The following is a 13,806-nucleotide window of genomic DNA, read 5'->3' as shown; positions in this document are numbered from 1 at the left end:
TTATTGAAGGAAGATCTTCACCCGACCCAGTGATTCAGTGGACTTGCCTAGAAACATCCTCACAGACTCACCCAGAAACAATGTTTTTATCAGCTAACTGGGCGTTCCATAACCCAGGCACCCGATACACACATTAGCAATCACAGAGTTGTGACACACTTGGTTAGGGACTCAACACTAGCAAGATTTGTGTGTGCACCAGGGTGAGATCAAGATTTGTATGTGCACCAGGGTGAGATCTCAGAGGACAAATCTGAGCACCCATGAAGGCGGAGAGGCTGGAGAGGCAGCTCGGTGATTAAGATCACTGGCTGCTCTTCCCAGGGATCCAGGTTCAGCTCCCAGTGCCCACATGCACAACCACCTGTAACTCCAGTTCCAGAGAATCTGGTGCCCTCTCCTGGCCTCCACAGGTACTGCACACAAGTGGTGCGCAGGCACACATACAGGCAAACACTCATACACATAAAAGAAAAATAAATTAGTCTTTTTTAAAAAGCTAGCTCTTCCAGGTGGCACAGAGGCCCATGCCTGAAATCCTAGCACTTGGGAGGCTGAGGCAGGAAGACTTAGAATCTGAGTTCAGCCTGGGCTACAAAGTGAGGCTCTGTCTCCAAAAATGGAAAGAAAAATTAACTATCTTAGTGATGACATATCAGGTGTGAAAATCAGTCCCCCTTAAAGGATCTCCAGACACACAGAAGAGAAGCAGTTCAGACTGGCTTGTGTGAAAGGGGGAACTCTGGCCCAAAGACTCTGAAGGGCTGAAAAACTGAGTTATAAAGAACAGAAATGGGGTTGGACCTTGGAGCTAGGGAGGGAGATCTCCTCCCTCTCTCTCTCTCTCTCTCTCTCTCTCTCTCTCTCTCTCTCTCTCTCTCTCCACCCACACACACACACACACACACACACACACACACACACTCAAACGTTGCATTCTCAAATGGAGCACGGCCCCTCCACCAACCACAGTCTCTCCTGTTTCCCTTGCATGTTGGACTTTCTCTGTGTAGAACAACTTTCTCCACACAGTGGAAGACATTCTCGCCTACCACTTAGGTTTGTTGTTTTTTGGTGGCTGGGGAGACAGGGTCTCACTATGCAGCTCTGGCTGTCCTGGAACTCATTATGTGCACCAGGCTGACCTCACACTCACGGAGATCCATCTGCCGCTGCCTCTCTCGTGGAGGGATCAAAGGTGTGTGCCACCACACCCAGCCCAAGTTGGGGCTTTTAACATCTTATGGGATCTGTCATCTGTCAAGGGTAGACTCTGCTAAGCTAAGCTCTGAGGACAATCTCAAGTTGTCAAGATTTCTATTCCCAGGAGGTTAAACAAAGGCCAGGAAGAGGAAAGAGCCTGGAGGAGGGGAGCATCCCCTGGAAAATAAGACCCTAGGAGCTGTTGATAGACCCACCCTAGAGCTGGGACTTCCCACCACTTATAATCCCAAACTAAAGTTTTCAGATTGGGAGCCTGGGGAAAGGGAAATCTGTGGGGAGCAACAGTGTCCTTGAGCCCACAGAGCACTAGGGAGCCAAGAATTTTAACACATGGGCGCCTCTTCTCAATGGAGGAGATAAAACACCTGTTTGCCAGCCCAGAAGGCTGGGAATAGATTTTGTTAATGACCTGGAGACCTTTCTACTATCAGTGGCTGCAGACCTCACCCACCTTTTGCTACAGAGTTGGGCCTCACCCAAATTCCCCAGAATGTCTGTCCCGGACTCTCCCTCCCTAGACCGTTATCTTTAGTTCCCTGTCAACAGAACCCATCCTTAGGGGGATGTCACATGTACTCTATGCTATCTCAGTCAGAGGCCACACTAGATTCTAGGCCCTTTAGCTATAGAACCCACCCTCACCGTCACATGTACTTTGTAAAGGCATGTCTATATAGTCACACCTTAAGCTTTATGGTGCACCTGAAATTGGACTGATTTGTTGCCTGGAAACCTTTACCCAAATTGTACTGTATTAGACTCCCCAAAGTCTGACCCAGGTCTGGTTCCCTGCCTGGATCCCTGCAGGGACCCCCTCAGAAATGTACATGTAGAAGCCAGAAGAGAACCTCAGGTGCCATTCCTCAGGCACTGGCCACCTGGAGTGTTTTGTTTTGTTTTTTAAGATTACCCACCCACCCCCACACCCCCACCCAGGGCCTTGTCTCTAGTGGCCCCTGGGCCCACTCACCTCCGGGCCACTGAGGGCTGCTCTACCCCTCCAATCTGCCTTTCAGGAGCTCTGGGAGGGCAAAGCTCGAGGGGACAATTTATTTCCTCTTTAACCATGTGTATACCTGTATGTCTGTGTAAGTGTATGCCACATACCTGGGGTGCCCACTGAGACCAGAGTGTTGGGTCCCCTGGAGCTGGAGTCATGGGAAATTGTAAACTGCCTGACATGGAACTGAACCTGGGCCCTCCGGAAGAACATTATATGTTCTTAACCTCTGAGCCATCTCTCCAGTCCCACCCTACAAGCCTTATTTTTTATTTTGTAATGTGATCTCCCACCGACCTAGAACTCAGCAATTAGAATAAGCTGCTGGCCGGTAATCACACACAGGGCGTTTTCTGTTAGGAGAATCAAACTCAGGTTCTGGTGTTTATGTGGCAAGAACATTACCCACTGAACTCCCCCACCCCCAAATTTCCAAGATTTTCTATGATTAATTTTTTTAATTATATGTATGGGTGTTTTGACCACATGTGTGTCTGTGACTGCCTGCATGCCTGGTGCCCAGGAGAACAGAAGAGAGCATCAGATAGATCCCCTGGAACTAAAGATGGGTGGGAGCTTCCACATGGGTGTTGGGAATAGAACCCAGGTCCTTGCAAGAGCATCCAGTGCTCTTAACCATTGAACCATCTGTTCTTCCTTGCAGGTTTTTGGGGTCTTTTAATGTTCTTGCTCTCTCTCTCTCTCTCTCTCTCTCTCTCTCTCTCTCTCTCTCTCTCTCTGTTGTGTTCACCCATGTATCCATCCCCTTAGAGCTGGAGTCACAGGCAATTGTGAGCCGCAAGATGCGGATTCTGCCCACCGAACCTGCGTCCTAGGTGACTTGATAAGCAGTGTCTCCAGCCCGCCAACGTTGAGTTTTTAAACGTTTCTGTAACGCACGCTTGTCTTGAAGCTCACCTGCATCTCTTTCCTGCTCTAGCAGTTACATTCCGCGGTGTTCAAAGGGGTGCTCAGGGGGCCCACATAGAGAATAGTACTCACTGGGACTCTTCCCAGCTCTGGGACACAGGAAGGGGAGGCCCCTGCTTGCTTCCTAAACCTTCCAGACCCCCACACAGGGAGCAGAGTGCACAACCACTTGCAATGCAGCAGGCTGAGAAGACCTTTGGTAAGTGGTTCAGGGGCGCCCCCCTCTAGGCTCCCCAGAGTCACCAAATGAACGTGGAGAGCCTGTGGTGGAGACGCAGGTCCACTCCACCCAAGAGCGTGTTAATAGCCAGCCTACATGGCCATTAAATCACAGAGCACACATTAAGATTCTGGCAACGGCAGCAGAGGAGCACTTATCAGAGGTGAAGCGTCTGGAAATGCCATTTATCTCAATAGAGAGCTGCCGCCGAGATGGAACAAAAGGGCAGGGCTGCAGCGGGAGGTAGTGCTGGTCGGGTTTCCCTGGCAGGGCGACCTGCAGCATGCCACACCACTGCAGCACCTGCGCTGTCGGAACTCCAACGCCTACATCCGGAGGCACTGGGTAGCTGTGTCCTGGGACGTGGTTCGGGCCCGGCTCTTTGCCAAAAGTTTCCACAGCCGTCCTTCCCTGCAGCCCTTCAGGGGACGAATTATCCCTACCAGGGGCTGGAAAGATGGCTTTTGCAGACGACCTGAGTTTGATTCCCAGCATCCTGCATCTGATGCTTGAGCTCCTGTACTCACGTGCACACACACACACACACACACACACACACACACACACACGGGGAGGGGGGGGAGATTGATTCACGTAATTAAAAATAAAATGATCTTTAAAAAAAGTTATCCCTACCATTACCAGAAACATGGTCAAGAGGACACACAAACCAAGAGACAGAGACAGAGACAGAGACAGAGACAGAGATCACACTGCAGAGCCTGGAGGTCCAACCACTCTTAAGTTCTGTTGTGGAATCATTTGGGGATCTTGGGAAATCCTGGTCATTCTACAGCTCTGCTTTAGCAGACCTCCCAGGGGCTAACAATTGGGCCACGCCTCTCTGCTTCTGAAGAGAGATTCTTTTAAAAGGAAAACATACATTTGTTGCAGGAAATAACGTGTCCCCAAGACACCTGTCTTTGGGTTCAGGCAATTTCACCAGAAGTACCCCACAACTCCAAGGTTATGGAGCCACTGTCTCATGCCCAGCCCCTCAGGACTCAACATTAGCTGCATCGCTGTGTGTGACAGGTCACTTAGACAAACGTCCCCGGAGTTAGGAAGGATAATTAGCATATTCATTAATTAGTGTGCTATTAGTGGTGTGACTGTGAAGGACAACCATTTGTCAACAGAGAGCAGGACAGCTGGGGCCAAGCAGTGACTTGAGAGAGAGCAAATCCAGGAACGGCAGTGGCACTGACCAGCTGCTATTTAAAAATGTGGAGGTTGCTCAGACATTTAGCATCAATGCACTTCCGTTGCCATGGTAACATGGGACCACTCTGCCTGGCTGCCAGGGAACAGCATTCATGTGTCCTCCACACGCACCTCGGGGTTCCTTCACTTCTCTTGCAAGGCTGCCCCCACGCTCATTAAAAGAAGCATTAACCATCACGTGACGGTGAGGGACAGGGCACAGGAGATAGGACCAGTCCTAGGGAAGTCAGGAAGACACAGACTTGGTCTATAGGTACAAATTAGATATCGTTGCAAAATAATTTGCTTTCACTTCAGCTGCTCAAAACAATATTCAGACCAATACTGATCTGAAAGATAAACAAGACGAACAAAGAGACCAGGCTTGTTTTGTTCTGAATGTCACATGCCAATACAGTTTAAAAACAAGCAAACGTTTCACACCTCAGCTGTAGTTACCTGCACAAGACCTACACAAGATCGAGACATACTCCTGGAGTAGATGGTCTCCAAGCTCTGTACAGAGGAACTATTGACCGTGATAGCTGCTTGAGGAGGAGACTCATTCCTCCTTGAGGATGTCCCATGGCTCACCTTTCCATACTCCAGTGCACGGACCCACTCAAGCACATATGGGCAGCACCGTCTGGATTTAGTGGGTTATCAAAAAAACACAAAGGACATGAAGTTGTGAGGGGGCGTGTTGGTGAGTCTATGGGGGGAGTTGGAGGAGGGCGATGTGGGTAGACATCATCATATTTCATAGCATTTGTGTATGAAATTATCAGAAAGGTTGCTGTGTGGACAGTGCGGACCCAAGTTTCTCTCTTGTGTCAGGTGACATCTCTAATGGAAAACTGGGGTTCAGAAGCTGACACAGTGGCCCACGGTGACGTGCTGGATGCTTATTATCCATAGTCAATAGCAGATCAACTTTCTCCAAAGGCCTCCAGTCATCGCCGGAGGGTGGCATGGCTTTGATTTAAAGTCCTCAGGGGCTAGGCTGATGTTCTCCGCAGCTGTCTTCCCAAGACCCCTGTCTTTGTCCGACTCTTCAAGTACATCGTTTCTATTTGGTCTTCAAGGCCCAAGTAGTGTAGCAACTTGCACATGGCAGCCTGGCCTTGCATGTGGTGACGTGGCCTTGCATGTGGTGACGTGGCCTTGCACATGGCAGCCTGACCTTGCATGTGGCGACCTGGCCTTGCACATGGCAGCCTGACCTTGCATGTGGTGACCTGACCTTGCACATGGCAGCCTGACCTTGTGTGTAGGGCCCTCATTGCTCTGGGGTCAAATCCTGGCTGCTTTTTTGATTACTTGATAACTGGATTGCCATGCCATGGCCAAATAAAGTACATGCTCCTCTTCAAATCTAGGAATTATGTCTTTTCCTCTGTAGTAAGAGGAACTAGATGTAAAGGCTTGTTCTTTACCTTAGGAGGGATACTTTGCAATGGGCTAGGACTACTGAATTCCTGGAAATTTTCATAGTAGCAGTAGGCCTAAGAAATTTTATGTGAATCGGATCCACCCTTTGTCCACACAAAGACCCATACTATGTTCACAGTGGTTTTATACAAAATAATTCAAACTGGGAACAACTCAAACATCTGTGAACAAATGAATAAGTAAACAAATTGTGGTGTATTCTTATTATGGGATTGTTCAGTAATAAAACAGAGCAAACTAACAACTCTCCCAGCATAGATGAATCAAACCACAAAACCATTATGCTGATCCAAAGAAGACAGACACAGAACAGAGTGCAGCGTGGTTCCCACGTGCTGGATGCTCTAAAGAGGAAAATTATCTATAAAGACAGACAGCATGTCTGTGGGACTCTGGAGCAGGGGACCAGGGTGATGGGACTCTGGAGCAGAAGATTGGGTTGGTAGGACTCTGGAGCAGGGGACCGGATTGGTGGGACTCTGGAGCAGGGGACCGGGTTGGTGGGACTCTGGAGCAGAGGATTGGGTTGGTGGGACTCTGGAGCAGGGGACTGGGTTGGTGGGACTCTGGAGCAGGGGACTGGGTTGATGGGACTCTGGAGCAGAGGATTGGGTTGGTGGGACTCTGGAGCAGAGGATTGGGTTGGTAGGACTCTGGAGCAGGGGACCGGATTGGTGGGACTCTGGAGCAGAGGATTGGGTTGCCACTAGGCACAGCAGCAGAGAATCTTTTGGAAAGATCAACATCTTTGTTTTTACGATGGTTACATGAGTGCACACATTTGTTAAAATATGGCATATTGTGTACCTAAAATTGGGTTTCTTGAGTTCCTGTCCTGACTTCCCTCAGTGATGAACTATCACCCGGAAGCTTATGCAGAAATAAACTCTTTCCTCTATAAACTGGACTTGGAGGCATGGGTCCATCTGATTGACTGGTAAACACTTTAGTGACTAAGGGGAGCATGGGACCAGCTGATCTGACAAGCTAATTACAATTTATGTTTGGCCAAAAGCTAATTCTTGCCCTCCTCTGTATCAGATTTAATAAAATTCAAGATAAACAGATTAAAAAAAAACCACTTAGGAATAAATTAACAAAACCCTCTTCTCCACCCGGGGCTAAGAACACTATTGGCTACATCTGAGGCTGATAGCTGAGTTCATCTGTCTGCTCTAACTGTCCACTTAAGGTTTCCACCCACGTATTTAAAAAACAACTTTATAACTCCCTTTGTTCTTTTCCTATAAGAATTCCATGAAACTGCTTCCACATTCGAATGTTATATTTGGGGAAAGCTAAGTATAGGTTCCCAGGCTATGGTCACTCAAATTTGGCTCCAGAATAAACTTATTCCATTTGAGGTGCTAGGTGTGTGTGTGTGTGTGTGTGTGTGTGTGTGTGTGTGTGTGTGTGTGTGTGTGTGGCCAAGGTTCTTCTCATAGCAACGGAAAAGCAGACTAGAACATAGGCTCAAGCCCTGAATGTGTATGATCTTGAGTCGACACTTCGCCCGGATGCTTCCTAAGCGTCTCACACACAAGACTATGAACTTGGTTTTTGATGGTGCTCTCCTTACTTTCTGTGTTTCTGTGATCTGGTTTCACCTTGTCGATTGCGGTCCAGTCGGGTTCACCTGAAGAACCACCTTGGTGTCTCATTGAATTCCCAGCAACCCTCTGAAATAAAAGCTTCGAAACTCACCGGAGCGTGTGGCTTCTGTGAAGACGAGAAGCCCGTACCCACGGTCTTGGGTAGGGCTTACTTTCTTCGCTCACCCTCCCCTTCTCTTAACACTTATGCTTTAAAAATCTATATTTAAAATGACTTTTAACAAAATCTAACTTTGCTTTCATACTGGCTCATCCTGAAATTCTTTTCTGGGGTGAATCCAAGGATGGGCTGTTTTTTTTGTTTTTTTTTTTTTGTTTTTTATCTGAATGGAGGTTCCCAAAAGACTAAGGGAGCTCCTCGGGCTGATGCTGAGTCATCGTCCGTGCCAACAGTCCAGCCATTCCAAGGTCGTCGATGACCCAGGGCCTCTCTCTCTCTTCCGGCCGTTCCACCATAAAAGGCACTTCCACAGTCTCTTCACCCTACCGGCGTCGATGGCTTCTGGAGCATTCGCCCTCCATTGCATTTCAGAGAATAAGAGAGACGGAAGAGGAACTTGCCCTTCCAAAGAGCTCCCCTGGAGGCCCCACCCATAGGCTTCCTTATTGGAACTCCTGTCATAATGGACAGAATGTTGTATGGCTATTGCAAGCTGTAGAGAAGACTAGAACCCTACAGCCCCTTCACCAGGCACAATACGGCCCAAGTAAGGTTTGCAGAGCATGGCGACTGGGTAACGGGTAAGCAATTATCCCAGTCTTTTCTACAGAAGATATAAAGGAAAATCTACCAGGGAGTTGGGGGAGGGCAGGGTGTCAGAAAAGAGGAAATGACATATTCAAACATCCTCAATAAAAGAACATCACGATACTGTCGTGGAGCTGAAAAACAGTTTCCACATAGCTGGAGACCAAATGGCAAATGTGATGTGGGAGGGACCTGGAGAAGGACAGTGGGGGAGGGGCGCGCAGAGAGAAAGCTTGAGGACGGAGGTGTCTCACAGCTGGCTTTGCGTCTATGACTCTGACTGCAGTGTGGAGTGTGTATTGGAGGGCACAACTCGGAGACCGGGTGGATGGTTGATGGGAGAGTGAGTTTCTTGAGTTCTATAGACTATGTCTTGGCAAGGCATTAGGGGATGTTCATGGATTGGAGGATTGTTTGCTAACAGAACCTGCAAAGCCTAGTGAGGGGTGGGATATAAGGGAGAACTGTTAGGTAGCTGGACAGGCATCGGGAGCCTCGGCAGTCATCGATGATAGACTCCCACCCCAACACGCGGGCCGCTATGATCAGCTTTGGATTATATATGAAAATTGGAGATATAGATATAGATAGATAGATAGATAGATAGATAGATAGATAGATAGATAGATATAGATATATATATGATTACAAAAACCTGTTCTTGCAGGCCTTGGTGATGCATATCTTTAATCCCAGCACCTGGAAAGCAGAGGCAAGTGGATCTCCATGAGTTCAAGGCCAGCCTGGTGAACCCTATCTCCTGGCTCACCTTGAACTTGTGATCCTCCTGCCTCAGCTTACTGAGTTGCTAGGCTTACAGACTTGAGCCAGTAGGCTCTGGTTAAATAGATATATATTAAAAATGAATATCTGCTGGAGCAGGTGTGTGTATGTGTGTGTGTGTGTGTTCAGACCTGTAATCCCAGCACTCAGGAAGCTCAGGCAAGAGGATGGCAAGTTTGAGGCCAAGCTGGACCACAGTGAACGGGAGACTGGCCTGCTCTATACAATGAGACCTCATTACAAAAAGCAAAAGAACCCCTGTCTCCTAGGCCTCCCAAGAGGGAAGGAAGGGAGGGGCTGCTGGCAAGCAGAAAAAAAGAAAGAAAGACACAGGGGGTGGAATCAAGGAGCCAGTGAGTTCCGGGCTGTGGCTGGAGCCATGCAGAGCTCCCAGCTATGGAGTAGAGACACAACGTACTTGGCTCCTCTTGGGACCAAGCTACAACTACTATGACGTGGACACAACTACTGTGTGTCCATAGAAGAGTGAGGACAGATGTTAGCAAAGTGATTATGTTTTCAGAACAATGCTTTCAGGGGACAGACTAGACCATGACGTAGTCTTTGGATGAGACCAAAGACTACACAGGCTGCTGCATTTGTGGTTAGGTCTTTCTTTCATTGACAGACTGACGCAATGTTCAAGAGGAGAGAACACCCAGATCAAACAGCTAGGCAAGAGCTCAGTTTCTTTCCTCAACAAATGAACTGGATTGGGCTGCAGAGACAGCTCAGATGCTAAGAGCACTGGCTGCTCTTTCAAAGGACCCAGGTTTAATTCCAAGCACTTACACGGCAGCTCACACGCTGTAATTTTCCTTGCGGGTGATATTACGCCCTCTTCTGGCTTCCTTGGGTACTGCACAAACATGGTGCACATACATACATGTAAAACCCTCAGACACACAAAATACAGATTAATCTAAAAAAAAAAAAAGGCCTGACCACATGAATAGAACACATATAACATTCAAGCATTTCTTATTCCTGTTTTCTTTCTGAATAAACCAGCTGAAGACATCACTGTTTGTGGTGTTAAATGGATTTCATAACTAATTCAGGATGTGGCTAAATGCATAGCAGAGAAATAATTTATTTGAACTTCCTGGTTCCTACATGCTTAATTGTCGATTTTTTTTTTTAAACTCTTTTTTTTTTTTTTTTTAAGATTTTATTTATTATGTACACAGTGTTCTGCCTGCATGTATGTCTGCAAGCCAGAAGAGGGCACCAGATCTCATTACAGATGGTTGTGAGCCACCATGTGGTTGCTGGGAATTGAACTCAGGACCTCTGGAAGACTAGTCAGTGCTCTTAACCTCTGAGCCATCTCTCCAGCCCTTAATTGTCGATTTTTAACACCACATTTAACATGAGGTCTCCGTATTTTTAACGTGAAACATTCACATTCTTTTATGCTTGTGATTATATTTTGTTGATTATTCCTAGATGTTGGGTTAAGTCTATTTAAAGTATATCTCATGAGACCCTTATATGTTCACTGAGTTAGAAAGAAAAAAAAAATATTCTCACTCACATACCCTGAGGGATGATAGTTTTTATTGTATCTGAAGCTTGTGAAGAACTACTTGGAGATATACTAGGTGAGGGGGAGGGTGGGGTATGAGTGAACTACAGTACCCAGCAGTGCATAACACTGTAGGATTGAAAGGACATGTCAGGCACAATTCCAAATGCAAGCACATTCACTAAAAGGATTTTCAAACACCAGGAGTGGTGGTGTCTGTCTGTAACTCCAACACTCAGGAGGCAGAGGCAGGAGGATTGCTGCAAGTTTGAGGCCAGCCTGGCCTACATCATGAATACCAGCCAGAACTTTGTGCCAAGACACTGTCTACAGCAGGGATCCTTGGCAGTAGTTTTAGCCCCAAACTTACCCATCACATCTTTGCTTTAGAGCAGAGGTTCTCAACCTTCCTGATGCTGCGACCCTTTAGTACAGTTCCTCGTGTTGTGGTGACCCCCAACCATAAAAGTATTTTCACTGCTACTTCATAACAGTAATTTTGCTACTGTTATGAATCATAATGTAAATATCTGATATATGACCCTTGTGAAAGGGTCGATCAACCCCCAAAGGGGTTGTGAGGGTTGAGAACCACTGATCTAGAACATGTCAATGAGCTATGTCATAGCTAAAGACAACGCTCAGCTTGCTTGTGTGCTTTTCTTTCTCTCTCTCTTTAATTATATTTATTCATTTTATTTTGTAGTGTGCATTTTGCCTCTGTGTGTATGTGTGTGCGTGCTCGTGCGTGCGTGCGTGCGTGCGTGCGTGCGTGTGTGCGTGCATGCGTGCGTGCGTGTGCCATATTCACGCTTGATGTCTGCAAGGTCGGAAGAGGGCATCAGACCCCCTAGAACTAGACTTATGGATGGTCGTGAAACAGCATTTAGGTGCTGGGAATTGAGCCCTGAGCTTTCAAAGTCTATTGAAAAGACAGTATTCAATAAACAGCATCTGGCTCTTGGTACTGCTCTGAAGAACTTCATCATTGCATAAAAGACTGTAGCAAACTGGAGTTCCATACCTATAGCAGACGATAAGCAAGAAACCAGGAGAAATAAAAGCAAGCATGGGGGGGGGGGGCTGGAGAGATAGATGGCTTTGCAGTTAAGAGCACATATTGCTCTTGCAGAGGATCTGAGCTCAGTTTCCAGCACCCACATCAAGTGGTTCACAACCATCTAACTCCAGCAACATCAGATGCCTCTAGCCTCCACGTGCCCCAGCACTCACATGCACATAACACACATGCATACACATAACTAGAATTAAAATGTACATGGACTGAAATACTAAGGTATTTATGTTTAAATAGTGAGTGAAGAGTGTTGGCTACAAAAACCTTAAAACATAAGCGTATGGGAGCATACATGAAATGCAACCAAATGCAGTCAATCTTACACATGTTGCTTTAATATTGGCAACAACCCCATGTGAGGCTATTGTTGGCCCTCCTTTGTAGATGAGGATGCTGAGACCAACAGAGGTCACACATAGAGCACGCAGTAAAGTTGACATCCTAGAAGGACATCATTGCAGTGACAGCCATCACTAATATTCATGGAATAGTTTATGCGTGTACTATACACTGAGCAAGTTATATCCATTCTAACAAAGGTCTTGGTGGCCAAGGGGTGATCACTCTGTGTTTCAAAGGGATGCTTGCTTGAATGTAAACCCTTGAAAAAGACCCTAAGGTCTCCAGAGGATTCTGGAAGGAAATTAGATGGAGGGATTTCAGAAGGTTCTAGGCATCTGAACACATCATGATGGAAGGACCTTTCCTAACCTTCATACAATGGCCTCCGCAGGGGCTCAACATTAATGGATGCTTGCTTGAATGTAAACCCTTGAAAAAGACCCTAAGGTCTCCAGAGGATTCTGGAAGGAAATTAGATGGAGGGATTTCAGAAGGTTCTAGGCATCTGAACACATCATGATGGAAAGACCTTTCCTAACCTTCATACAATGGCCTCCGCAGGGGCTCAACATTAATGGAACCATGCTCGGAACCACAGCTAGCATGCTAGACCACATCCCACACTCTCCAGCCTACTCGTAGGTCCCGCACTGAATGGTACTTATAGTCATCCGTGCTTAAGATCGAGAACGAATGAAGATATTCTTGGCTCCCAAGGCCCCTGAAGATGCCCACCATCTTCATCTTCACTCTGACCATGCAATGTGACAGAATTATGCTCTCAGAGTCCTAGAACATCCACTATAGTAATAACAAAATTAACATTGACCGAGCATGGTAAATGTGCCAGGTACTAAACCTAGTACTTTATATCCAGTGTCTCACCTGATATGAACAAAACTCCAGTAAGACAGATTCTGCTACTCACCCTCCGTGGTGGTTTGAAAGAAAATGGCCCCCAAAGAAAGTGGCACTACTGGGAAGTGTGACTTTGTTGGAGCAGGTATGGCCTTGTTAGAGGAAGTGTGTCACTGTGGAGGCGGGCTTTGAGGTCTCATATATGCTCAAGCCATGCCCAGTGTCTTTCTTCACTTCCTGTAGCCTGCAAGTCAAGATGTAGGATACTTGGCTACCTTTCCAGCTCCATGTCTGCGTGCATGCTGCCATGCTCCCCGCCATGATGATAATGAACTAAATCTCTGAAACTGTGAGACGCAAGTAAATGTTTTCTTTTATAAGAGTTTCCATGGTCATGGTGTCTCTTCACAGCAATAGAAATCCTAAGACACCATCTTTCTTTCTTTCTTTCTTTTTTCAAAGATTTGTTATGTATATATACAATGTGCTGCCTGCATGTATCCCTGCAGGTCAGAAGAGGGCACCAGATCTCATTACAGATGGTTGTGAGCCACCATGTGGTTGCTGGGAATTGAACTCAGGTCCTCTGGAAGAGCAGCCAGGCCCACACCATCTTTCTACAGATAAAGAAAGTGAGGCTGACGCAGCTGCTGTGACTTGGGAACAGACACAGTCAACTTTAAAAAGCATGGTTCTCAACACCAGATCCGTCATTCTTTAGAGCGGGTTAGGCTCAAGCAACTGAGCCAATGCCACATATCAACCCGGAGAAAGGGCACCACGGAAACTCAAGAAGCCCTCCATACACAGCCACACACCAGAGCCAG

Source organism: Peromyscus eremicus, chromosome 23 (assembly GCF_949786415.1).
Source record: "Peromyscus eremicus chromosome 23, PerEre_H2_v1, whole genome shotgun sequence".
NCBI lineage: Eukaryota > Metazoa > Chordata > Mammalia > Rodentia > Cricetidae > Peromyscus > Peromyscus eremicus.
Note: the sequence above shows the minus strand (reverse complement) of the source record.